General features: G+C 45.5%; 1 protein-coding gene across 1 annotated transcript in view; it reads left to right on the top strand.

The window, feature by feature from the left end:
* The first annotated feature begins 6,293 nt into the window (after nucleotides 1-6,293).
* HDX (highly divergent homeobox) overlaps nucleotides 6,294-18,903 on the top strand; it is a 97,319-nt gene continuing 84,709 nt past the window's right edge. The window contains exon 1 of the mRNA XM_065411143.1: nucleotides 6,294-6,348. The gene's annotated coding sequence lies outside the window, so the exon portion shown is untranslated. The remainder of the gene's footprint in view (nucleotides 6,349-18,903) is intronic.

Raw genomic sequence — 18,903 nt, 5'->3', positions numbered from 1 at the left:
TCATGGCTTAAAGCAAGCCCATGCAAAAACTCTCCAAGAACAGAGAGGCAGTTCACACCTCGTCAGGGCATGGATGGGACAAACCCAGCCCAGCCTCACAGGAACAATGGACCCTGGCTTAGGCAGCAACAAAAGAATCTGTTAGACCCTCGAGGGAGTCACCCCCTTCCTTTGATCAGTTTGGGACTGCGATGAGGTAATGCTCACCTGACTCTGAAGGGGGGGGGGCAAAGCCAAGAGGAAAGAAAGGACATGATAAAAGGGAGATACATTTTGCCATGCTCTCTCTTCCACCTACATCTACAGAAACCACCACCACCACCAAGTGACTGAAACACTGATCAAAGGGGAGAACCTGACTGAAAAGTAACCAGCCAGCCCGTGGTGAGAAGCATCTAAGTTTTTAAGGACATTGAAAGTGTTAAGATTAGCTTAGAATGCATTTTGCTTTTATTTCATTTGACCAAATCTGACTTGTTGTGCTTTGACTTATAATCACTTAAAATCTATCTTTATAGCTAATAAATCTGTTTGTTTATTCTACCTGAAGCAGTGCGTTTGGTTTTCAGTGTGTCAGAGGCTCCCCTTGGAATAACAAGCCTGCTACATATCAATTTCTTTGTTAAATTGACAAACTCATATAACCTTGCAGCATCCAGCGGGCATAACTGGACACTGCAAGATGGAGGTTTCTAGGGTTGCGTCTGGGACCAGAAATATTGGCTAGTGTCATTCACTTGCAAGTAGCTGGGAGCAGCTTACATGCCAGAGGCTGCGTGTGAACAGCCCAGGAGTGGGGGTTCTCACAGCAGAGCAGGGTATGGCTGGCTCCCAGAGTCAAGGATTGGAGTCACCTAGCAGATCACTGATCCAGACAACACCAGAGGGGAACATCACAGATGTTTATACAATATGATACATTTTAAAACCATTGTGGTTCCCCTGTCCTCAGGTAATAAGAGACAAAATGTGTCAAAATTTGGATTCTTGGCTCTCTGGCTCAGCACTACAAGGAATTCCCAAACAAAGTTTTCTGTGATGTCCTCAAGTGTAGAGGTTTTTATGGGGGCTGTTTTATTTATTTTTTCATAGCAAGTGTTAAAAGCTCATTGGAGAAGGAAGGGGAATATATAAAGGGAAAGCAGCAGCATAATAAAAGATTAAGGATTATTACATACAAAATGTATAGACAATAAATAAGGTGACAAGCTTGTTATAAGTCTTAATTAAAATTTGTAAACCACTTTGATATCCTCAGATGGAAAGCACTACAGAAGTGAATAATTATATTGTCCCCCTACTGGATGTTTTCTCTAACTATATCCTCTTTCCATTCAGATAGCTGAATAACATATGCTTGTGTGCCATCCTGCCAACCAAGTCAAGATTTTCTAGGGCCAGTAGAATTTGGGAGTGATTATCAAATTGTCAGGAAAAGAAAAGGCAGCAGTACCTTATTCTATCCAGAGTACATTAAATTGGAGGGGGCATAGATCTGAACTCCAGCCTTCCATTATATTTAAAGGGGTAAATGTTTCCTTAATAGAATTGTGGTAGCTGAAGAATATGGAAGCATCTTGGTGTCCTTTTCCTAGCTAGTACCTCCCTTTCTTCAGCAATCAGGTAGTTCCTTTGGCTAGCATAGGGTCAAGATCCAGGTATAACACTTGACCACAGTTTGTGAAAATGACATGAAAAGTGTTCTCACTACACATTAAGAGAAGGCGAGGAGGGGAAGAGGTGCTATTGTGCTTTTGCAAAAGATATTCAAACAAATATTTTAACTATTAAAGGAGGAGTGAATTAAATGTATATTGTCAAACATCTTATAGAGATTTTAAAATAATAGAAGATGTCCTTCTCACAACAAAGACTAAGCAAACGACTTTTGAATGAAAAGACTTCAAACTTTGGACATAGATTGGTATGCCAAACGTGTAGTGAATTTCTACAACTCAGATCCAAACCTCTAGAAAGAAAGGGGAATATTATTATGATTTAATAATTATACTGCATAGTACCAAGAGCCCCAATCAAATTGGGGTCCTTTTGTGTTTGACACTATCACCACATACAAAGACATGGTCCCTGCCTCAAAGCATTTGTAATCTAGACCCTCCACCTGCAAACACAGATGTCCTTAATTTTAATTTTTCTCCCAAAGGGGACATGTAAAATTAAGTACATAAATAATTGTTTGCAGGATCAGAATCTTTTGCCGCAAAGTCTACACTTAAGGCTTGTCTTCACTACAGAGGTAAATTGACCTAAGTTATGCTACTCCAGCTACGTGAATAGACGTATAAATAGACGCTCTCTGGTCGACTTCCCTTACTCTTCTTGGAGAGCTGGAGTACCGGGAGAGTGCTCTGCCATCAATTTAGTGGGTGTTCACTACACCCGCTAAATTGATCCCTGCTGCATCGATTGTCAGCCCAGAGTAGTACAGGATTTGGACCTAAGAAAACAAGTGACATACAAAAAGTGGGGGAGGAGATTATCAAACATATACAATTATATACATTTGGGGCTTGATTCTCTGCCTGGTCTCAATGGAGAAGGAAGGCTTTCAGGGAACCATTCCCAGCTCTCTGATTCTCAGCTGCAGATGCCATGAGGTTCTTCAGGTACCTTAAGCCAGAGGAGAATTAGCCATAGTGGAGCTTTTGCTTATCATGCCCCCTCTCATTTCCTCTCCTACTATGCCTGCCCTGTTCCCTTATACTGGGAGATGGTTCTGGTGTAGGAGGCAGCAGAACCATCACCAGTTTTATCCCAGCAGTAATGCACCCAAAGGGAATCTCCAGGTGCTTTAGGTTCTCTTTATGCTGTATAAGTGTATGTAGCACAGAATGATACTGGGGGACTGGAGAATCTGGCTCTTGAAATTATAAATACATAAAATAAAGTGAATTCAGCTATTCCCATCTGCTCAACTAGGCTTTATTAATTGGCTAATTCCCTATAGGTGTGGCAGAAGAGGGGTGTCTGGAGGAAGGATTTGAAGGAAGATATGATGGAGCTTTTTACAGAAGCTTAACTTGTAGGGGAGTGCTTGTTTTTGCTGAAAAATTGAAAGAGACGTATTTTAATACCTCTAGAAAGATATTTTGTGCTCAAGCAAGTGTACTGGACACTTTGGCATACATATGCCAAAAACTTATGATTAGAAACAGTAAAATTATTCTTCGAAAAACTTCAGGTAGCATGAAAATATAGTTGCAAAATCTCAAAATCAGTGTTTAAATTTATGCAGCTAAGATATTACATGGTTTGCCAGCAGATGGCATATTATCTTATTATATCACAGTAGGAAATATTCTCATTATCCTCACAATAGAAAAACTAGCAGAAAATAATTTGAATTTCCCACACATAAAAATGCTTACTTTACACATAGCCTTGTACTGCCTTTTATATGATTTTTATTTTTTATATTTTTATGTTTTATAATCTCATTAAAATGAAATTTTGTCTCTCTCAACTGTCTCAAACGTGATTATATTTATAAAAGTTATATTTAAGTATATTGTCAGTATTTTTTGCATCTGTGTTTAACAGGTTTAAAATGATTGATTTTGTGTAAAGGTCTCTGAAATGTTGAAGCACAGAACAATCTTACAGCAACTGAAAAACCTTCCAGCTTTTCACAAAATAAAATCTACAAATCTCTCTCTCCTGTGGGAGAAAAGCTATCTACTGGATAACAGTTCCCTCTGCTTACACAAGCAGAAAACTCCATTTAACCCTAAGAAAGGGGTATATATAGAGATGATTGTCATCCTAGGTCCCAGTTTGGGCCATCGGAAATGTTGCATACTGATGTATGGGCTATTACATCTTCTAGAAATGTACATTAAAACAGCAAAATATTTTATTAGCTAAAGGGACTCAATCATACATTCAAAAAACAAACAAAAAAAATCATATAGACTCTCCATTCCATATAAAAGAATTCTGTATGGATTCACCCCTTTTAAAATTTTGCTAGATGTTGAAAGGTTCATTAAAATTAGAGTTATTTTAGGAGCTATATAATAGTTGTTCATTTGAGACCCCACAGAAAAATCAATATGAACTCAGTCCTGCAGCCCTCGGAGGCAAAACTTCCATTAAATTAAATGAGTTTTGCCTGCATAACAAGTACAGAATTGAACCCACTCTGAGATGCAGCTTTGTCCCTTTATCAGAGGCTCCCTTATTTTGAATACATTGCAAGACAGTTTTTAAAATATATCTTAAGGTTTTTCAGTGTGTGTTCCAATAAGACATTTAGTCTATTACAGCTTCCACAAGTCTGGAAATATTTTTCTCTTTATATGATTATTGTTTTATACATCATATCTGAGTACTTAAAACTTTCTTTCACTAACATGCACTAAAAATAAATTCTGAATGTGTATGATCTCTAAATTTGTAATCTATATGCAAACCTGACACTGACCCTACATATAAGACATGCTTTCTTTGGCCCCATTACTGCAAAGTTTTATGCCCAAGTACTCCAATTAAAGTTATTGGTACTAATCATGTGCATAAAGTTAAGCCCCTGCATAAATCTTTTTAGGATCAGGGTCTTAGGGCAGGTCTACACTTACTTCCTGGTCTGGCCGTAAGCAATCGATCTTCTGGGATCGATTTACCGCGTCTTGTGTAGACGCGATAAATCGATCCCGGAAGTGCTCGCCGTCAACGCCGGTACTCCAGCTCAGCGAGAGGAGTACGCGGCATCGACGGGGGAGCCTGCCTGCCGCGTCTGGACCCGCGGTAAGTTTGAACTAAGGTACTTCGTACCTTAGTTCGAAGTGGGGGGTTAGTGTGGACCAGGCCTTAGAATGTAAGCTCTTGAGGCAGGGAGCCTGTATCTGTCTGAATTTGCACAATAGGCTCCTAATCTTGATTGGGACTTCTGGCTGCTGCGATATAAGCCGCAAATAATAATTTTACATGACCTTCAATGATTCTAAAGATTTTTCTCTAGCCCCAATCCTGCAAACAGATGAGCTGGTAAGATGCCTCATGCTTGTGCGTGGTCTCATTGACTGCAGTGTGTTCCTGTCATTTCAATGCGTCTTCAGGTGAAGGTGAGGGTCTGCATCAGTGTGGGTCTTCGCAGGTTCAGGGTTTATATGAATACAGCACTGGAATACAGCCACCCCAGGGATGGTGAAACATCACCTTAACAACAGTGGAAACCTTAAGCGGTGGGGTGGCTGAGAATAGTGAGACAAAACACTTCACTTGTATGAGAAGTACCACAAGACTTTTGATGCCCACATAAAGCAGGCAGGGCTTTGACGTTGAGTCTCATCTGAAAGATACACACAAAACGTTATACCAGACTTCTCTCTCACAGGTGGAGGAAGGGGTCAGTTGCCCCTACTAGAAGGCAAAGGAGTCGTTAGGAAAGCCCAGGTATTTCAGACTCCATGATTGAGCCAGCCCTCCCAACTGTTCAGGAGAACTTACTGCCCCAAGGCGCGGAGGGGGGCGAGTAACAGGGGAGGAATATCCACCACTGCCCCCGTGCAAGGCTCCTCTCCCAAGCCAAGCAGGGCTGAGAACTCTGCAAGGCTGTCAGTCCTGTCCATCCCCGGCTAACCTCTGCGCGTGAAACACTTAATTCCTCCCCCACCCATGACAGCGCCACGCGGCGGAAGCGGGGCTGCTCCCTGGGAGGGGAGGGGTCGAGGGCAATGCCGGCCGGGCTCGCACACGCGTGGCGAAGGCGGCAGCAGCGCGCCGGCCAAACTGCCACTCACACGCGGTGATGAGCGCGGCTGCGCACAGGTTGCGCGGCGGAAGCGCCCGCGGCCCAGGCAGGCAGGCAGTAGGAAGAGTCCCCCGGCAGCTGCGCAGCGGGGCCGCTGGGGGTGCTGCGGGACAGGGGCGTTCCCCCAAGGAGGCGAGGGGCGCAGCCCGGCCCCCGTAGGCTGGGGAGGAGGCAGACTGCTCCCGCTGCCTTCCGTTCATCTGTGCCCCGCCTCTTCGCTGTGCCTCGCGCTCCGATCCGGAGCTGGGCGGGGCTGTTTCCTGAGGCAGGAGACCCCCCCCCACCACCCGCAGCAGCGCGGCTGTTCCCTGTACTAGCCTCCCCTCCCCTCCCGCCTCAGGCGGGCTGTTCCCTGAACCAGGCGCTCCCCCTGGCGGGAGGGGCGGGGGCAAGGACTGTCCCGGCCGGCGCTGATCTTAGGCTTTCATTGGCCGCTGTCTGCGCTGACGTCACGATCATGATGAGAATTAATGATCGGAGGCGCTGATTTCATTGTGTGACGCCGGGACCGACCCAGCCGAAACCGGCTGAATCCGGAGCCCCCCGGACCAACTCCGCCCGCCCCACAGAGCACGGTAAGTCCGGCACTGTGCGCGGGGGGCGGGGTATGTGTGTGAGCCCCCACGGAGGGAGGGGAAGCGCCGAAGCGCTCAGCCTGGGCAGGCAGGGCAGCCAGCCCTGGCTGGGGCTGGGGAAGATGCCCCTTGGCTGGGGGCCTGGATGTGGGGGAGGGCGGCCGCTTGGGCTGGTGCTCGTAGAGCAAACTCAGGCACGCATGCGCACTACGGCTCGGTTCTGCTGCGGCAGACGCTGGCTAGCCCCATTCGGCGTTGCGAAGGAAGTACGCATGCGTACGACCGATGTATTCTCGTATGGGCTGACAGTTGCGCATGCTCTGAGGTTGTTGAGCGCTGCTGGACTGACTGCGCATGCGTATTCACGTTCGCTTGAGTGATTTCTCACTTTAACCGGCCGGAGTGCGAGGCACTGATTGCAACTCCGCGCACGTTACTGCGTCCTAGTAGCTGGGCCATGGGCGTTTGCACAGTGAAGGCGTCTTTAAGCCGTTGGAAAATTTTGCGCATGCGCAATGAGGGCTACTTGCGTTGCCTTGTAGTGGGCTGTTAGGACTCACTGAGGCTGTTTTCTAGCTGTAATCGTCTAGTGTCAGGGCAGGGTGCGTGGGCTGGGATTGGGGGTGTCCATCCTGCCTGGATCCCCTTTTCTGGCTTGGCTGTATAAATAGTTACTGCTGGTAGCATGGCAGCCTAGGCAGTGGGGTGCAGCTGTGTACAAGCCCCCTGGGGCCATACAGTGGGGATGGTGGGGGTGGCAAGAGAATAATTTGAAACTCATTCTCCCTTGTCTTGGGGCGGGAGGGGTTGTGGAGGGTGCTGTGTGCTCTCTTTGAGGTGTAAGAGAGCACCTGCAGAAGGCGGGGTGATGGTGGTGGAGAGACTGGGCAAATAACATTGCTCCAATTGCTGCTGTTGTGACATTTTAGTCCTTGGGTGTTTGCTGGTGAAGGGAGATGGTGGGTGGCATGCAGGTTTTCTAGCCTGTGTTTTGAGGTGCTGATAGTGTGACCCTTGGTTTAGGAGCATCAATAGGCAGTGGATAAAGAAAATTGCTTCATGCTGCATCCTAGAAGCCTGAGATATGTCACCCTGTTTAATAAGGCCCTTGATACTGTAATGTATTAAGAATATGCACAATCTACATAAGGAATCGAGTGACCACATGGGGAGTTATTACTGTATAACTATGCTTATAACATTCCCTGTGCAGGTGAGCTGTGAAATGTCTGAGTACTGTATTTGCTTCAGAAGGAGTACTCGTGTGTCATGGATATGTTCAAATTGTTGCAAGATGCAGGCCTAAAGAAATACCTGTTTTGTCAAGCATGGTTTACTTTAAAATGTTTTGATCAGATTTGCCATTAATTACCTATTTTTTTACCAACACTTTGTTGCAGAAGCTGAATGTCAATCTTTATATTTATTAGTGTTTCTAAATGAAGATCCTGTTTTGTGGCTCTTAGCAGTTAGACTCTTAAAAGGTTTATAGCACTGAGTGTGCTATCTTCCCATATGCTCCTTTAAATTATTTACAAATAGTTTATTTACAAATATTTAATCCTGCAGATAGAGTAAACTAAGAACCAATTACTTTTTGCTTTGCACATGAGTACAACCACTATTTTGAGTAATGAGTAAAGTAAGAACGGCCATATTGGATCAGACCAATGATCCATCTAGTTCAGTATCCGGTCTTCCAACAGTGGCCAATACCAGGTGCTTCCAAGAGCATGAACAGAACAGGCAATCATCAAGTGATCCATCCCCTATTATCCAATCCCAGCTTCTGGCATCAGAGGCTAGGGACACTCAGAGTATGGGGTTGCATCTCTAACCATCTTGGCTAATAGCTATTGAGGAACCTATCCTCCATGAACTTATCTAATTCTTTTGTGAACCCTATTATAGTTTTGGCCTTTACAACATACCCTGGCAACGAGTGCCATGGTTGACTCTGGGTTAGATATACCTATCTCATAGAACTGGAAGGGACCCCGAAAGGTCATCGAGTCCAGCCCCCTGCCTTCACTTAGCAGGACCATGTACTGATTTTTGCCCCAGATCCCTAAGTGGCCCCCTCAAGGATTGAACTCACAACCCTGGGTTTAGCAGGCCAATGCGGGGTTGTGGGAAGAAATACTTCCTTTTGTTTGTTTTAGACTTGCTGCCTATTAATTTCACTGGGTGACCCTGATTCTTGTGTTATATGAAGGAGTAAATAACACTTATTCACTTTCTCCACACCATTCATGATTGACTTGGATTTATCATGTAGGCCCTGATCCTGCTAAGATTTAAGCATGTACATAGCTTGGATACGCCTAGTGGACGTAATGGGACTACTCATGCTTAAACGTAAGCATTTGCCTAAGTGTCTGCAGGATACTTCTTACTACAGTATGTTTTTTTGCATTTCTCTCAGATTGGAAATGAAAACAGGCTAGTCTACCATGAGAACTTTCTGACTTCTGGTAGTATTATTCAAAACAGTTTTCATGGAAAAAATTCTGTTGGTATCTACATTTAGTAAATTGTCTCTTAGAACTTTTTATAAAACCGAAATTTTAGGCAGACCTTTTCTGATGGTGACCTTTTAAAATAACCTACACCTTTGGAGCAATTGTAGTTAATTATTCCTTGCTTGTTTGGAGTATCGTAGTTTTATGAAGTAGGCAACGATGGTGCAAACTTATGCACAAGCTTAACTTTAAGCAGGTGACTAATCCAGTTGATGTCATTAGAACTTTCATGAGTAAAGTTAAGTACATGCATAAGTGTTAGCAGGATTGGGGCCAACTCTAGTTGGATCCACACATGCTCAGCTTCGATAAAGGATTGAGTTCTAAAAGCTAAAATGCTGGTAGTTCAGTGACTGTAGCCTATTACACAGTGAGTACTTTAGGTAGAGAAAAAAGATGTTTCTATACTCCTAGTCAATATACAGTAAAAGCTGTTTTATCCAGCTTGTTGGGGAAATGGCGGGTGCCGGTAAGTGAAAAATGCTGGTTAACTAAGAGAGAGGGAGTTTGGGTGTGGAGCTGGGGGTTGAAGCACAGGAGGGTGTGCGAGATGAGGGCTCTGGGAGGGAGTTTGGGTGCAGGAGGGGGCTCGGGACAGTGGGTTGGGGTGCAGGAGGGGGAGCTGAGTGCCGGATCCGGGAGGTGCTCACTTCGGGCGGCTTCCCGCAAGCAGCGACCTGTCTTGGCTGCTCCTAGGCGCAGGCGTGCGCTGTCTCCGCCTGTAGGTGCCACCCCCACAGCTCCCATTGGCTGCGGTTCCCAGCCAATGGGAGCTGCAGAGCTAGTGCCTGGGGTGGGAACAGCGCACAGAGCCGCCTCCGCCTAGGACAGGGGTGGGCAAACTTTTTGGCCTGAGGGCCACATCTCGGTATGGAAGTTGTATGGAGGGCCGGCTGGGGCAGGGGTTGTGGCACACAGGGAGGATGAGGGTTCCGGCTGGGGGTGCAGACTCTGGGGTGGGGCTGGGGATGAGGGGTTTGGGGTGCAGGAGGGTGCTCCGGTCTGGGATCAAAGGGTTTGGAGGGCGATCAGGGCTGGGGCAGGCAGTTGGGGCATGGCTCAGGGGTGCAGGATCCGGGCGGCCCTTACCTGAAGTGGTTCCTGGAAACAGCGTCCCGTTTCCGGCTCCCATGCCAATGGAAGCTGCAGAACTGGCGCCTGGGGCGAGGGCAACATGAGGGCAACATGAGGCTGCCCCTGCTTCCGGGAGCCGCATGGAGCTGCTGCATGAGCGGAGCAAGGCAAGCCCCCGGCCCCGCTCCCCGGCTGGAGCACCGGAGTGGGGAAAGCTCCCAACCCTGCTCCTCAGCAGGAGCTCGAGGGCCATATTGAAAGGTCCGACGGGCCGGATGTGGCCTGCGGGCCATAGTTTGCCCACCCCTGGCTTAGGAGCAGCCAGGACAGGTCGCCACTTGTGGGGAGCCACCTGAGCTGAGCATCCCCCTTATCTGGCACCCCGCACTCCCTCCTGCACCTGAACCTGCTGCCCCAAGCCCCCTCCCGCACCCAAACTCCCTCCCAGAACCCATGCCCCGCACCCCACCCCTCAGCCCCAACTTCCTGCTGGCCAGCCGGACTATAAATCGGAATTTCAATGAAGATCAGAAATGCCAATTTATAGAGCTTTCCAGTTGGTGAAGTGCCAGATAAAACAGCTTTTACTGTAGTTAAAAGCAACAGTATCAAATCAATTAGAATACCACATGTTAGTTTCTAGTTATTTGGAGTTCTGATTATTATAGATAACTGCTGCCCCTCCTTTATGTAACTCACAGAATATATAATATTCAGGTTCTATTGAACGTTATTGTAAGTTTGGTCCCTTGTATGCTTGCATACAGACTGTGTGTCCTGTGTTTTTTTTTTTTTTTTAACTGATTTTATGGCAAACGTAGAACAGAAAACTTTTGAACTGTTGACTGGGAATTGAAAGGGAAGCGAATGAATATAATTTTAAAATGCAGGGCTCTAATTCTATGGCTGATACTAAGCATCTGTACTGGCAATTTATTTTGTCTATGTATGTATCTTTAAATACGTTTTACTGATTGCAATTGTCTCATTTTTAGGTTTTTTATATCAGACTCTTTGGAGATCAGTATCACTTCTGGAAATCTGCATTGTCAAAAGTAGAGCATAAAGAGTGGCATTGTATCTACTGTATCTGCTTTGTGTATCCAGACTATAATAAATATGAGGGAATATTTACAGGCCAATATGGCATGTGAAAAGATAAATTGTAATAAAGAAAGAAGAATTCTGTGGGGTTAAGGTTAACCTGTTAAAATGTATGGAGTAATGGCAGGGAATGAGTACTGTACTTCAAGCCCTGATGCTTCCATTATGTCCATTAATGGTAACACTCTCTTTTCTTGACTATCAACACACTAACTTAACCTGTGTTTTCTTTTTAAATTATGATTTCTTTGTTTAAGACTATAGAGGCTCCTAGCAGCTCCATAGTTAAGGTTGTGTTGAGTTTTGCACTGAAGTGTATATCCTTTTAAATATAATTATGAGAAATCAATCTGATCAATGGACTATTTGAAGAAGGACAAATTTTAATTTTCTAGGCATTTTTTTCAAACTCTGAGCTTTCAGTGTGTTTATCCTAAAAGGCTTAACATTTTTAAAACCATCTAGAGATCTTAATGCTTAGGGCTCCTATAACATCCCAATCTCAAAAGTCAGAAACTTGAAATTACGCACAAGGCTTCATAGTTGAAAAACTGAATTCCATTTAAATTCTGGGGGGAAAAAAAACAAAAAATAACCACCTTAAAATACAAACAGTCATTTGACTGCTTTGTAGTAACTGATATATCTTTTGCCATTGAGTGAATCTTCATGGAGGACTCCCATTTTCTATTGTCTTTTCGATGGCCCTCCTGCTGTGGTTTTATAGAATCATAGAATATCAGGGTTGGAAGGGACCTCAGGAGGTCATCTAGTCCAACCCCCAGCTCAAAGCAGGACCAATTCCGAACTAAATCATCCCAGCCAGGGCTTTGTCAAGCCTGACCTTAAAAACCTCTATAGAATCACACCAAGATACACACCTTTGTTCCTAATTATATGTCTCTAGGTTCCACCCAGTCTCCCTTATACAAAATACAAGAACCTTCCACAAAGGGAGCCCTAGTCCTATATACCAAATAAGATTATCTACGGCTTTGTCTATACTACCACTTTTGTCAGTAAAACTTTTGTTGGTCACGGGTGTGAAAAAGCCACACCCTTGACCGACATAAGTGTCACTGGCAAAAGTGCTGCTGTGGACAGCACTATGTCAGCAGAAGAGGCTCTCCTGCTGACATAGCTAACACTACTTGTTGGGGGTGGTTTCATTATGCTGGCAGGAGAGCTCTCTGCTGCTGTCAAAGAGTGGCTACATCTTAGGCCTTGGCTACACTTGCAGATGTACAGCGCTGTGAGTTAAACCTGACTTCGTGCAGCTGAGTAGGGAAAGCGCTGCAGTCTGCCCAGCGCACTGTCCTGGCCACATTTGCGGCAATTGCAGCGCTATTGGGAGCGGTGCATTATGGGCAGCTATCCCACAGAGCACCTTTTCCCATTCTGGCGCCGTGGGTTATGGGAAGGGGGCATGGGTGCGGGGGATTCTGGGTCCTGTCCCAATGCCCCGTGATGCATCGCTTCGCATCCCAGAAATCCCTTTGTTTCCATCCACCTTTGGTGCCATCTTTCAATGGTTTCTGTGCAGCGCGATCTGTCTGCGGGAAATGGAGTCCGAACTGCTGAGGCGTATGCTGACGAGTCTCGCCAGCACGTCACGTTTGGCTGTCGAACTATTCCTTAAGATCCAAAGTGAGAGTGAGGGTGAGGAGTCCGACGATGCTATCGAGCCGCGTAACGCGTACGACACGAAATTGCTTGTGGCATTCATGGACATGCTCAGCACCGTGGAACGCCGCTTTTGGGCTCGGGAAACAAGCACCCATCGTCATGGAAGTCTGGGATGACGAGCAGTGGCTGCAGAACTTTCGGATGAGAAAAGCCACTTTCATGGGACTGTGTGAGGAGCTTGCCCCCACCCTGTGGCGCAAGGACACGAGATTGAGAGCTGCCCTGCCAGTGGAGAAGCGGGTGGCTATTGCAATCTGGAAGCTGGCAACTCCAGACAGCTACCGGTCGGTCGCAAACCAGTTTGGAGTGGGGAAAGTCGACCGTTGGAATCGTGTTGATGCAAGTTTGCAAGGCCATTAATCGCATCCTACTCAGAAGAACCGTGACTCTGGGTAACGTGCAGGAAATAGTGGATGGCTTTGCACAAATGGGGTTCCCTAACTGTGGAGGGGTGATAGATGAGACGCACATTCCTATTCTGGCACCACCCCACCTAGATCCGAGTACATTAATCGGAAGGGGTATTTCTCTATGGTTCTCCAGGCGCTTGTGGATCATCGTGGGCGTTTCATTGACATTAACACAGGCTGGCCCGGAAAGGTGCATGACGCACGCATCTTTCGGAACACTTGGCTGTTCAGGAAGATGCAGGCCGGGACTATTTTCCCAGAGCGGAAGATCACGGTAGGGGAAGTTGAAATGCCCATTGTGATCCTTGGAGATCCCGCTTACCCGTTAATGCCGTGGCTCATGAAACCCTACACAGGGAGCCTTGATAGCAGCAAGGAACGGTTCAACTACAGGCTGAGCCGGTGCCGAATGACTGGAGTGTGCCTTTGGCCGTTTAAAGGCCCGCTGGCGATCTCTGTATGGGAAGCTGGACTTGGCCGAAAACAGCATCCCCGCGGTTATATCCGCGTGCTGTGCCCTCCATAATATTTGTGAAGGGAAGGGTGAAAGCTTCACTCAGGCATGGACCTCCGAGGTTCAACACCTGGAGGCTGAATTTGCACAGCCAGAGAGCAAGGGCTATTACAGGGGCCCAGCGCGGGGCTGCAAGGATTAGGGATGCCTTGAGGGAGCAATTTGAGGCTGAAAACCAGCAGTGATATCTGGTGCCCTGCACGGGAGTGAAGTGCAGTAGTTCCAATCTTTAGGAATCAGTGTTTGCTAAGCAGACAAGCAGACTTGCAGTGCCTGTTTATTTCCTGGGCTAAGGAGTCTTTTACTTTATGCAATAATAAAGACTGTTTTCAAAGCCAAAAAATCCATTTATTGAAAAGAAACAAGGGGGTGGAGTGGGGAACAGTGCAATCACAGATTCGCGTATGTCCTGTCTGGTGTGCTGTGCAGTGAGTGCTGCACTTCAGGATAGCTATACTGCATGGTGATGGGGGTTGAGTGCAGAGGGTAAGGGTCGTGGTTTTCAGGGCTGGGTGGTGAAGATACTGGTGTTGGAGGCAGCGGGTGGCGTGAAGAACACGGAAGTTGGGGAAAGTGGGTTGGAGGTGACAGTGGGGCACAACGGAAAGAGTTTTGGGACAAGGGCTGTAGGGGGGGTGGCGTTTGCGGTACTGCTCCTCTTTCTGCATGGCTACCAGCTCCTGGATAGCGTCTGCTTGGCGCTCCAGGATGCTTATGAGCCTATCAGTGCTTTGCTGCCGGTGCGCGGTGCTTTGCCGCCGGTGCGCTGCATTTTCCTGGCGGATCCTGCTTTCTCTCTCCCTCCAGTTCTGTGCTTTCTCTTCTCTTTAATAGATTGCCGCATCACTTCTTGCAGCATGTCTTCTTTGCTTTTTCGCGGTCTCTTCCTGAGTCTTTGCAGTCTCTGAGCTGGCGGTAAGAGGGACGGCTGAAGTCTCAAGGTTGATGCAGTTGTATAGGCAAAATGCAACATTTAACAGAGGCAGCATTGTTTATACCAGACAGAGTAATGATTCCCCCCGCACTTAAGGAGTAGAAAACACACAGGGTCTACACAATAGCATTGCACACGTTCTGGATGAGACATTCGAGGAGATTACTGAGGCCGATTACCGCGATGTGATAAACCACATCAATGCACTATTCCGCATCTAGGCATGCATGCCTAACCCTCCTCTCCCAAAGAGCCCACACCGAAAAAATTCCTTCCCGAAAAAAAACAAAAAACCGCTTACCGGGAACCTGCTCTTCTGTTTGTCCTCCACCAAGTACCGGCTGCTGCGACTGGCTACCTTCCTCCTGGCTTGAGAAGAGCTCCTGGCTGCATGGCTCCAGGGATTCTGGGGTGTCTCCATCCGGCCCACCACCATCACTCCCGTTTTCCTCCTCCTCCTCCTCCCCCCCCCCACCGGCTCTGAAGTGTCTATGGTGGTGCTCGGAGTGGAGGTGGGGTTAACCCCAAGTATTGAATCCAGCTCTTTGTAGAATCGGCAGGTCGCGGGGGGAGCACCCGAGCGGCCGTTTGCGTCGCGGGCTTTGCGGTAGACACTCCGCAGCTCCTTCACTTTAATCCTGCACTGCAGGGCATCCCGGTCATGGCCCCTTTCCGTCATGTCCTTTGATACCTTCCCAAAGGTATCGTAATTCCTACGGCTGGAGCGCAGCTGGGACTGTACAGCTTCCTCCCCCCAAACACTGATGAGGTCCAGCAACTCGCCATTGCTCCATGCTGGGGCTCGCTTGGCGCGTGGAGGCATGGTCACCTATAAAGATTCGCTGATAGCACTCCACACCACGCGGGGCTGAGCAAACAGGAAGGGGATTTTTAAAATGTAAAGGGTGGGTCACATGGTTGGTTACCTGAGGCCAGGGCAGTAGAGTTTGAACTGATGACCAGAGTGGCTAGAACAGGCATTGTGGGATACTGCCGAATAATTCTGGAGGCCATTCACAGCGCATTGGGCGGCCACACTGGCGCCGCAGCGCTGCAGCGGCAGCGCAATACTCGCTATTCCTCTTGGAGAGGTGGAGTACATGCAGCGCTGCAACTATGGAGATACAGCGCTGCAAATGCCTTGCCAGTGTGGACGGGGAGTGAGTTACAGTGCTGGGGGCAGCTTTACAGTGCTGTAACTCGCAAGTGTAGCCAAGGCCTTAGACCTTACAGCAGGACAATTGTAGCGGTAGAGCTGTGCCACTGTAAGGTCCATAGTATAGACGTAGCCTAAAAGTGGAGGGAGTGGTGGTCTGCTCAGGCAAGCCATAGGAGATTCACTCTATTAGGAACTTACCTTCCAACAGTAGCTATGTGCTTTGTTTCTCAGGCCAGTTTACCTGAATCTCTTTTTCCCCCACTCCCACCTGTCCTAGCTCCTGCTACAAATAGGGCACATTGATAGTTGGAGAAAGGGGGGGAGTTGTAGCCGAAGATGCTTGAGAAATGAAGTTTCAGTACTGCTGCAGAGGAAGCTTCTGCATGTAGAGAACCTACTGTGGTTCATGAAAGGTTGGGTACTGCTTGGGCAGACCTCACAAAAACATTTAGATTTGACTCTTAATGTTCATACTAAACATAGCTTCAGAGAAACTGCAAGAGGATGGAGCTTGACTTTCTGGCCCCTGATACTCACCATCCTTTTTGCCTAGGTCAGTTCATTGGCCCCGGTGCCTGGCTCACTGGTTCTTTGGTTTCACTTAGATCCCCTCACTTAACCTCTCTCTGTAGACTGTTTTTTTGTGTGTTTATTACATTTAGAAAAAGCCTCTCTAAATGAAGCAAGGGGAGTAGTGGGGCTGGTCATCCAGGCTCAGGATAAGTGAGCAGCAGGGGCTACAGAACCAGTAGGGAGACCCACTACCTAGCTTATATTGACTGTTTAGGTCAATCACCTTTTGTCAAACATGGGGAAAGCAAATACAGATACAAACAAGTATGTCAGCACTGACATGTTAGACATAAAACTGAGTTCTAAATTCCACACTTATAATACAATGTTAAAACAGATTATAAATGGTGTGAAATATAATTACGGTATTTATCAATTGTGCTTCGACACCATAACATTTAGCAAACATCACACTTGGTGAAAACTGTCTTATCTTACTAGCAAGATAAGCAAATGGTGCAACTGTTCTAATTATTTCCTCATTATCGTTATCCTGCTTCAAGAAAAAATAACCAATGCAACCTCAACTCTCACGCCTTGTCACCTAAACATAATATCCAAATTCACAGACTCTTCTGCTCTGAAGAAACTCCCTTTCAATTACAACTACCAACAATACAGACATCCAATTCTTCAGATGCACACTTCACAGTAACATTGTTATTTTAATCTTGCTGAAGTCAAAAGCCCATGTTTCTAACTTGAAAGTCTGAGATCCAAGTTAAGGTGAAATTGTGAGGAATTGGATATGTGCTTTGTGGGTGGCTGTAATTGGAAATGGAGTGGGTTTAAACTGAGGAGTCTGTATTTGAGGCTGATCTGGGTGTTAATGTTGTCTTAACTGCTGAGTTTTTTTTTTTTTTTTTTAATTATTGCAGTGATAGGAAATGCACTAAAGCAAACTTAACTGTAAGTTAAAGATGTCTTGTACATGGATTTGTATACACATTTCCCCCTGCTTATCAGTGGACTTCCCGAATAAGGTTAGAGGCTAAATAATAACACCTCAGACTTTTATGTATCTGTAGCAATTATCTAGTTAATACAAGCTGATTATATTTCTCAAAAGGAAATAAGTGAAATACAGACCTTTGAGAAACCATAAAGATCTTAGAGAAATTGTTTTCATTTAATGGGTTATTCTTCATAAACATAGTTGTGGGAGTTATGGTTTAGGGTATTCTGAAATTTTAAAGTTTTCTGCTGGAGAACTCTATTACAGTGTACTGAAGTTTTCTTCATTGTGAAATAGTGAGGTAGTGCCCAATCTAAATGATGCATTTTAGAACATGTATTGGAGACAGGAAACAGTTAAATTTTGTGAGGTTTTGGTATCAGCAAATATATTTGATATTGATTTTTCAGTTTTGTTTTCTGACAGTACTTGGGAGCCTCTTTATTTTAGTGCTCAGTTTTTAAGGGCAGTTATTGACTTCCAAATAAAACTGGATGTTTGTTTATGAAAAAATCCAAGGCAGTAAAATTGCACTTCTAATGAGCTGTCACTGTGTACAAGAACCTATGGATTTTTATATTGTTAAGTAACTAATGTTGGCTTATTTTACAATAGCTGCTAGGCTTGTACATATATGGTGTTTGTTTACTCAGCATTTATTGATATAACATAGACATTCTGTACATACTTATTTTTGTGGGTTTTAGGGGTTTTTTCCCTCTCCATGTCAGTACTTTGAAACCCTCATTAGTCCAAATATGTGAAATTTGACTCACTGCAGCTCTTGTATTTTGCAGGATGACTTTCACTTGGTCTATTTAACTTAACTAAGGTATTTAAAAGAAAATGCTTCTCATTTTTCTCAGTGCAGCTCTTGAAAGTTAATATAGTTCCCTCAAATCTGATAACTTTTTATAAAGTTTAACATTTTAAATAGGTACTTGAGTCTCTAGCTATGAGTTACATTGCTATATTTCTGAAGTGTGAATTACTGGCAAAAATCCAGTGTGAAAAGCACTAGGTGTAAACTGACTTCCAACTACACTTATTTTAATAACTGGAAAAGAAATATTGCTGATTGCACCTTGGATACTTTTTAAAACAGAATGACAACTGGCATACCTTGTATGACTGAATGTTCAGGGCTTCCTCCTGTTAATGTCACAAATAGTGTCGCTTTTTGGCATTATGCTCATGGCCAAAAGGATCTCCAAATGGAAAACTTTATTTTTGCTTACTATTCAGTTCCTAAATTGAGACTAGCAAGACGGGTGCAACTTTTTTTTAAATTCTCTTCTACTGTCTTGTGAGACAGTGTATTTTCTATTTTGCTATGAACATAGACTCCAAACTTTCCTCATTCCTCAGTTTTGCTTTATTTTTAACTCAAATAACAACCAATTATGAACTTCAGTTTAAGCTTTCTCTCCTGTTTGGTCATTTCTAGGTTTTTCCTAAGACCTCCATCCCAGATCTTGGTTCATTTTTCTCAGTGAGATGCTACAACTCTTCTTGTATCATGGCTGAAACTAAAAAAAATCCACTTGCTAGTATGACTTAGCGGTAACTACAATGCAATATTCAAGCACTAATATCAGAATGGCTCAACAAAGCAGCAGTCCTG

Source organism: Emys orbicularis, chromosome 9 (assembly GCF_028017835.1).
Source record: "Emys orbicularis isolate rEmyOrb1 chromosome 9, rEmyOrb1.hap1, whole genome shotgun sequence".
In the NCBI taxonomy this organism is placed as follows: domain Eukaryota; kingdom Metazoa; phylum Chordata; order Testudines; family Emydidae; genus Emys; species Emys orbicularis.
Note: the sequence above shows the minus strand (reverse complement) of the source record. Positions and strands in the feature narration are given on the sequence as shown.